A 7,856-nucleotide genomic window follows, 5' to 3' on the forward strand; every position below is an offset into this window, starting at 1 on the left:
AGGAGCTAGTAAATTGATTAGGGGCATCAGCACAGTGCTTGAGATCAAACTGACTTAAACAGGATTTGAGGCTTTTCCACTAGGGCCACAAGTCTTTGGGCAAGGATATCAGCTCTACAGAACTTTGGCTTTCCTGTTTGATAAGAAAGTGATTTTTTTCTTATTAAAGAAATAACTAAGTGATTAAAATAAATAAAAGTTCTGAGGGCCCAGTGTTGGTTCACCTGGTTGAGCACACAATGCTCAAGGACCTGCTTCAAGCCCGCAGTCCACACCTGCAGGAGGAAAGCTTTGTGAGTGGTGAAGCAGTGCTGCAAGGGTCTCTCTGTCTCTTTCCTTCTTTATCTTCCCCTTCTCTCAATCTCTAGTCAATAAATAAAGCTAATGAAAAAAATCATTAAAATATTTAAGTTCTTTCCCCACCACTACCACAGATATTTAATAAACTGCTTGTTTAAGGCTCACAATGAAAAGTTAACATTTGAAGAGTTCATCTAAGGGAAATAACTCAGCTGGTAGAGCACAGGGCTTGTAAGCCTTAGATTCCCGGTTCAATCCCTGTTGGGTAGTATGCCAGCTCCCCCTGGCTTCTGCTTAACCAAGCAGTGGTATGCCTGTATAGGGATTGGTTTGATCCCACTCAAAGCTGCGGTCTATTTACATAAATCACTTTTACATTTACATAAAGCACCACCCTCCCTCCAGGGCATTGGTGGTTCAGTGGTAGAATTCTTGCCTGCTCCACCCCCTCTCCTTGTCACACCCTGATTTGCACCAGTCACTTTTCTCTCCACCCTCTCTACATCACATCCTGTTCACACCCTACTTGGAAAGTATATATATATATATATATATATATATATATATATATATATATATATATATATATATATGGACAAGATTGTTCGTTTTAGTTCAGTTTTTAGTTTTAGTTTTAGTCTAGCTCAGCTGAGATTGTGCTGCATCCTGCATGAATAAAGAGATACTGCCTACAGCTCAACCATGAGTCCCAGGTCGTCTGTCTCCCATCAGTGAAGCTCAGCCCAACAAATCCCCAGCAGCACAAGTGCTAGAGTAGTACTCTGATCTCTCTCTCTCTTTCTCTCTCTCTCTCTCTCTCTCTCTCTCTCTCTCTCTCTCTCTCCCTTCCTCTCTCTCTCTCTCTCTCCCTCTCTCTCTCTCTCCCTCTCTCCTTCCCTCCCTCCCTCCCTCTCACCCACTTCTTACTCCACTCTTCTTTCTTTTGTTATCACCAGGACTTCACCACTCTGGACTAACTTTTTCAGACAGAGATAGAGAAACATAGAGAGACATGGAAAGATGTCACAATACAGAAGCTTCCTCAAATCCAGTGGAGAGGGCTAGGCTTAAACTTAGGTCTCAAGCTTGGCAAAGAAGCCTTACTATCCAGGTGAGCTATTTTTCTGGCATTAAATAAATTAACCTATTTATCTAAAAATACCTCAGTGCTTCAGTGTCAATGTCACAAGCTGGTTAAGTAAATCTGGGTGTTGGGAACAATATAAACACCTGAATAAAGGTAGAATTCTGAAGAATAGGCAAAAATTGTGGGTTCTTCATGAAATTAACATTATCGATGATCCAACACATGGCAGAGCTTGGAATGCTAGAAGTGACAAAAGAAGCAAAAAACACACTGTACCTCAGAAGTGAATAGGCAGATAAGCAAAAGGAAAGAAGAAGATAGATAGACAGATAGATAGATAGATAGATAGATAGATAGATAGATAGATAGATGATAGATTATAAGTAGATAGTAGACGAAACATAATAGAAGAAAGCTATAGAAATTCTTGATTCCCTGTCTCAGCCTATATTTATATCTGCCTTATCTATCTGTAATAAATATATAATATATTATATATAATATGAAAAAAACAGAGACACAAAAAGAAAACACGAGAAGAAACAATTCTCATGATATCCACCCACTTGACTCTCTCACCCCCCCCCACGCATGCAGACACAGATTTATAGAAACCAGCTATTGAGATAGCACAAGTGGTATCAGAAGATGATTTTCCTTTGCATCAAGAGATTTTTCCCTGCCGTAAAAGGCCTGTGCCAAGAAGCTGGCAGAGAGAATGGAAAAGCAATGATAAATGGTACATTACGAAAGAAGAGTTAACAGGATTTAGTAAATAATTATAGAAAGGGAGAGTTGAGGTATTGCCAATATCTTGACCAACTGACTCTCAAGTAACAAAAGAATGTGAATAGGAAATTTCACAAGAACATGAAGGGTGTCATGCTATCCCAACCGGTATTGCTCTAGCCTTAGGGATAACTGGAGCACTCAGATAAACCCAGAAATTTCAAAAACCTCCAAAATCCACCTTTTATCTCTAAAAATTTCTTTAAAAACTGCCAAACATTAACAGCTAGACCCATTTTCTGTATGTATCCTTAAAAAAGGAAAAGCTTGTGGTCCAGGAGGTGGCGCAGTGGCTAAGGCACTAGACTCTCAAGCATGAGGTCCTGAGTTCAATCCCTGGCAGCACATGTACCAGAGTGATGTCTGGTTCTTTCTCTCTCTCCCCTATCTTTCTCATAAATAAATAAATAAATAAAATCTTTAAAAAAAAAAAAAAAGGAAAAGCTTGGTTATGTGCCAAACAGCATTTTTAAGAAAATTAAAAATAGGTCTGTTGATTTGTGAAAAAAAAAAAAAAATGAATGCCTCTGTATTGATGTAGTACATTTGTTGAGTAAATAAATATTCTAGGGGCTGGGGAAGACAATAATGCACATATAGAGAACCCTATAGAACAAATAGAGATTGTAGGTTCTTCCATGAAATTAATGTTATTAATGAATGATGCAGCACATTGGCAGAGCCTCAGGTGAGGAAGAAGGCAAGAGGAGAGGAGATAGTGAGGCCCAGGAATAAAGACATGGAAAAAAAACATCCCATCCAGGAAATGGAGCCCAAATTGGTTTTTAGAAGTAGTGTATTTTGAACTGGGGAGACAGCATGTTGGTTACACAAAAGACTTCCATGCCTAAGTTTCCAAGATCCCAGGTTCAAGCTGCATAAACAGCATAAGTGATGCTACTATCTATCTATCTATCTATCTATCTATCTATCTATCTATCCATCATTAAAATAAAATAAGTAAAATATTTTAAAATAAAAAAGTATATTTTAAAAGATGTACTTACTTATTGATGAGAGAGAGAGAGAGAGAGAGAGAGTGTGTGTGTGTGTGTGTGTGTGTGCGTGTGTGTGTGTGTGAGAGAGAGAGAGAGAGAAAACCAGAAACCAGAGCACCACTCTGGCTCATGCAATGCTATAGGTAGAACTCAGAACATCATGCATAGAAGTCTGATATTCCACCTACTAAGAACCTCCCAGCTGCTAGAAGTAGAACTTTCTAATAAAATACACAAATATCAGCAGCTAGCTCAAAGCTTCAATGAAGAAACATTATAGCTCTGCATAAAGTCATTTGTCAATGGACATTTCCAGACACCACCTCCCTGTCGACCAAATCTAACTTTGTGTATTATTATTGCCTTTGATGCAATGCAAAGGCCTAAGAAGAGACTCAGTCATAGATGATGACATCTAGCAAGGGACAGTGTTCAGGGGCACACTGAGCTAACTAATCAAGATGGACAATCCTGTGAGAGAACTGCAGCCAAACAACCCGGTCCTCAGGGGTTAGCTTGCTGCTAAAGTGACTCTGTCCAGTGGGTCTTCATGGTCTTTCCTGGAAAGAATCAATAGATATTGTGAATGAGAAATGCTTTAAAGGTGATCGAAAGAACAAGTTCTTTATGTCAGAGGAAAAAACAGAAGCCTCTGAGTCAAAATTTACAGGACAAGAAATCTTGGTCCCTGTAAGAAAACAGGTGCCCTTTGCAGGGCAGAGACAAAGGAGAGATATGATAGATAGGTGATAGGTAGGTAGGTAGATAATTACCAGTGCAGAAAGGGGCTCAGACTATCAGATTGGGATCCCAATACCTTCTCCTGATGCTACTTGAGCCACACTTGAGACAAATTCTTAAGACAATCATTTAAAAAAAAAAACATAGCAACATTGTTGGTGTTAAGATTTGCAGTGAGATTCCAGATGGAAAAGCAAGGCAGGAGAAACAGGTTTTGATTTCTTTCATAGAGCAGGCAAAAGAATGTAGGAGCTCCTTGGCCAGCCTCAGAGCTGACAGCTGACCAATCCTGGGCTTGGCTCACACCCTCTTTAGCCCTGAGTTTATGTAACAAGAAATGAATTCAAAATGCATCAACGGCTTCATCCATTTCCAGGAAACTTTGCAAAGCAGACTTCATAAAAAAGTTTGTGAAATTGTTTTTGTTGTATCCTTTAATATACACATGTATGAATACATATGAAGAGAGAGAGAGGCACCAAAGTGAAAAAAAAAAAAGGTGAGCTGGCATTTACAAGTCTTTCATTCATGCTATCAGATACTGAGGATGGAAATGCAATCAGTTCATGTCTGTTCTTTGCTATATTAACACAAGAAAAAAAAATCCAACGCCTCGCAAAATGGGTATGGAAGGAGCCAGTTAGATGCACCTGGTAGAGCACACATGTTACAATGTGCAAGAGCCTGGGTTCAAGCCCCTGACCCCCACCTGCAGGAGAAAAGCTTCACAAGCAGTGAAGCAGTACTGCAGGTGTCTCTCTTTAACTCTCTATCCCCCTTTTATCTGTCAATTTCTCTCTGTCTCTATCCAATAAATAAAGAAATAAATTTTTAAAATACATTTATAAATATATTAAAAAACAAAGTGGGCTTGGCAGGTCATCTCACAGGCAGGTGATCTCCTGGAGTATGATTAGAGGAACATAGCGAAGTCTAGCTAAATGAACCTCTGGTGTTCCTTCTCAAACATGGACTGAGTGGGCAGGACCATGGAGACATATAACTCACTGAAAGCAAGAGGGCATATGAGTATGGACTGTAAGGAAGAGGACTTTGGGATGATGAAGCAGGGAGGAGGAAACTCAGTGCAGAGATGTTCCTTGGATTGATCAGCCTGGACAAGCAAGATTCATCCTGACAGAAGCCCCTACAGAGCCCAGGAGAACTGTCTGAAGGGAAGCACAAGTGGTGCACATAACCCTGACTCAAGGATGGGGGGTTTTAGTAACCTACGACTTAACTACACATCAGGCCCCATGGGGACTTTTCTCCACTGTCAGGGCTGGTGGGTGAGGTGAAGTAGCTATAAATTGGGGCCTAAGAGGAGACATTGGACTCCCAAAACTCCTCACCTAGCTAAGTCTTTTCCTTTCTTTCATCATTCTGGAAAACATGCTGGCAAGTCAAGTTTACCCTGTATACTTCTGCCTTTCCACCCATACCTCTGCATGTCTGCATTGCTGCCTAGCCCTTTGCTGCTCCTGAACCAGCACTGGGGCAGACCACAGTGAAGGCTGGGTATCTCCTCTGTGAGCATCAGTCTTTCAGATCCTGAGGCACTGCCCAAAAGGGTCTCCAAAATGCCCTCTCTCTCACTTCCTATGAGTTCCCAAAGATTCTAGATTCTATAGTGAAAATGAAGACCCCCCCTATAGTTTTAAAACTGTTGTCCCTGCAGCTTCAATTCACATTCCTTTTATCTTGCTTCAGAGTGTGTGTGTGTGTGTGTGTGTGTGTGTGTGTGTGTGTGTGTGTGTGTGTGTGTGGGGTGAGGATCAACAAATCTCCTTTCTCCTCTTAGGAATATTTGGAGGAAGGAAACTTCAGCTGTAGGCTTCCCTTGGGTAATACACCTGAAGTGGCACCTACTGCTGGCAGTCACTGAATCACATTGGTCTCAAATTCTGTGTGAGATGTGTCCTTGTGTCCTGGTGCAAGATTCAAAATAAACTTTCCATCTGTGGTGGAGACTTTCTTACACCCCAAAAGATGATGGTGTCTAGTCTCCCTTTCCCTTCCCTTCTTGACTCTGAAGTTCCTTTAGGTGAGTAACTGTCTACAACGAACATTTGCAAAGCGTTGTTAATGTGTTATTTCCCTTCAAATAGCATATCACTCTTTCATTGGGACAGCCATTAAAAACACAACTCATCTGAGTAATGAGGCTAAGGGTTGACATTCCACACCTGATGTCTCTGGACACAGTCTGAAGTGAAGCATACCGAGATGATACTCGTTGTGTTGATTAGGTTGGGACCAGCAGATGCAATATCATTTGGTATTAATTGAGAGAAGCATGTAGGAAAGTGAGCCCCACTCTAGAGGGTCCAGGACTGGGGAAAATACAGGATCTATAGAGGAAGCAGGAGGTTCCTGCTGTCTTAGGGTTTAAGAAGGCAATAAATAGTTATTGCTATAATCATATTATTTGGCTACTGGGTTAACTTTGAAAAAAATCCCTTTGTTATATTTGCTGTATCATACACAACATCTCCATAATTTATGTCCTTTGACATTATTTGTATATAGCTGTGCCACCAGTTGCTTCTGTTCCCTCATGAGATAGGGCATATGTTCACATGTATCCATAAATTAGGGCAAAACATATACCTGAAAGCAAAAGTACATAATAGTCTACAGTGAGTCAGTATGAAGTTCATAATGAAATAGTGTCTACATAGACTTAGATACCCTTCTCACCTATTTCCTATTATACTTCCCTCATACCCTCAAGCTATCCCTGTCAAAGCAAGGACTGAAAAAGCTGAATAAGGACAAGAGACTGGCATACTTTAACAATGACTCTTCTGTCACTATCAGGCCACCCCATCAGCTGGGACCCTATTCAGGGAGTTCTAAGATACCCAAACAGACATGATGGGCCTAGACCTTGAATAAATCCCTCTCTCCATTGTTACCAGTCATCTTATATCAGGAACAACAAAACAGACCCCTCTGTGGACCCCCATAGGACCTTGCCCTCAACTTGGATCAAAAATGGTGGAGAATGTTCCATTCGCTGAAGGAAGGCTGGACAACATACTCTATGCTACACCTGAGGAAGATGGGTCCTGATATTGAGGCAGTTTGGAACTTTCCTACTCATGTTCACAGAATGTGAGGTCAGATCTACAGGGATGCAGAGGTCACATAGGCTCCTAAGCTGAATATGGGCCCCGGAGCACATCAAATCGATGATGTTTACAGTCAACAATATTTATACACCTTTCCCATATTTGGGAGCTACTCTCTTCCCTGATCCAGCTTTCTGATCCTTTTTCCAGCCATGAAATCATCTCCTCAAACAATAATTAGGATCCACCTGCATATCAGATTTCAGGTTCAGGAAAAAAAAAAACTATTATAGCCACAGGCCCTTTGGAATATAACTAAAATATGCCTACTAGGTATCTACTGAACGGAGACCCCCCCTCAACTCTTCATCTGCACTACTCCAGCTTTTAGGTTCATGATTAATCAACAACTTGTTTGGCTTTATATGTTAACTCTCTTTTCAGCCACCAGGTTCCAGATGCCAGCATAATGCCAACCAGAATTCCCTGGATAGACACCCCCACCGATGTGTCCTGGAGCTCTGATTCCCCAGAACTCACTAGGGAAAGAGAGACAGGCTGGGAGTATGGATGACCTGTCAATGCCCATGTTCAGCAGGGAAGCAATTACAGAAGCCAGACCTTCCATTTTCTGCATCCCACAGTGACCTTGGGTCCATACTCCTAGAGGGTTAAAGAATAGGAAAGCTATCAAGGAGGGGATGGGAAACAGAGTTCTGGTGCTGGGAATTGTGTGGAGTTTTACCCCTTCTTATCCTATGGTTTTGTTAGTGTTTCCTATTTATAAATAAATAAATAAGGAAAGAAAGAAAGAAAGAAAGAAAGAAAGAAAGAAAGAAAGGAAGAAAAAAGAAAGAAAGAAAGAAA

The sequence above is a fragment of the Erinaceus europaeus genome, chromosome 1 (genome assembly GCF_950295315.1).
Source record: "Erinaceus europaeus chromosome 1, mEriEur2.1, whole genome shotgun sequence".
Taxonomy (NCBI): domain Eukaryota; kingdom Metazoa; phylum Chordata; class Mammalia; order Eulipotyphla; family Erinaceidae; genus Erinaceus; species Erinaceus europaeus.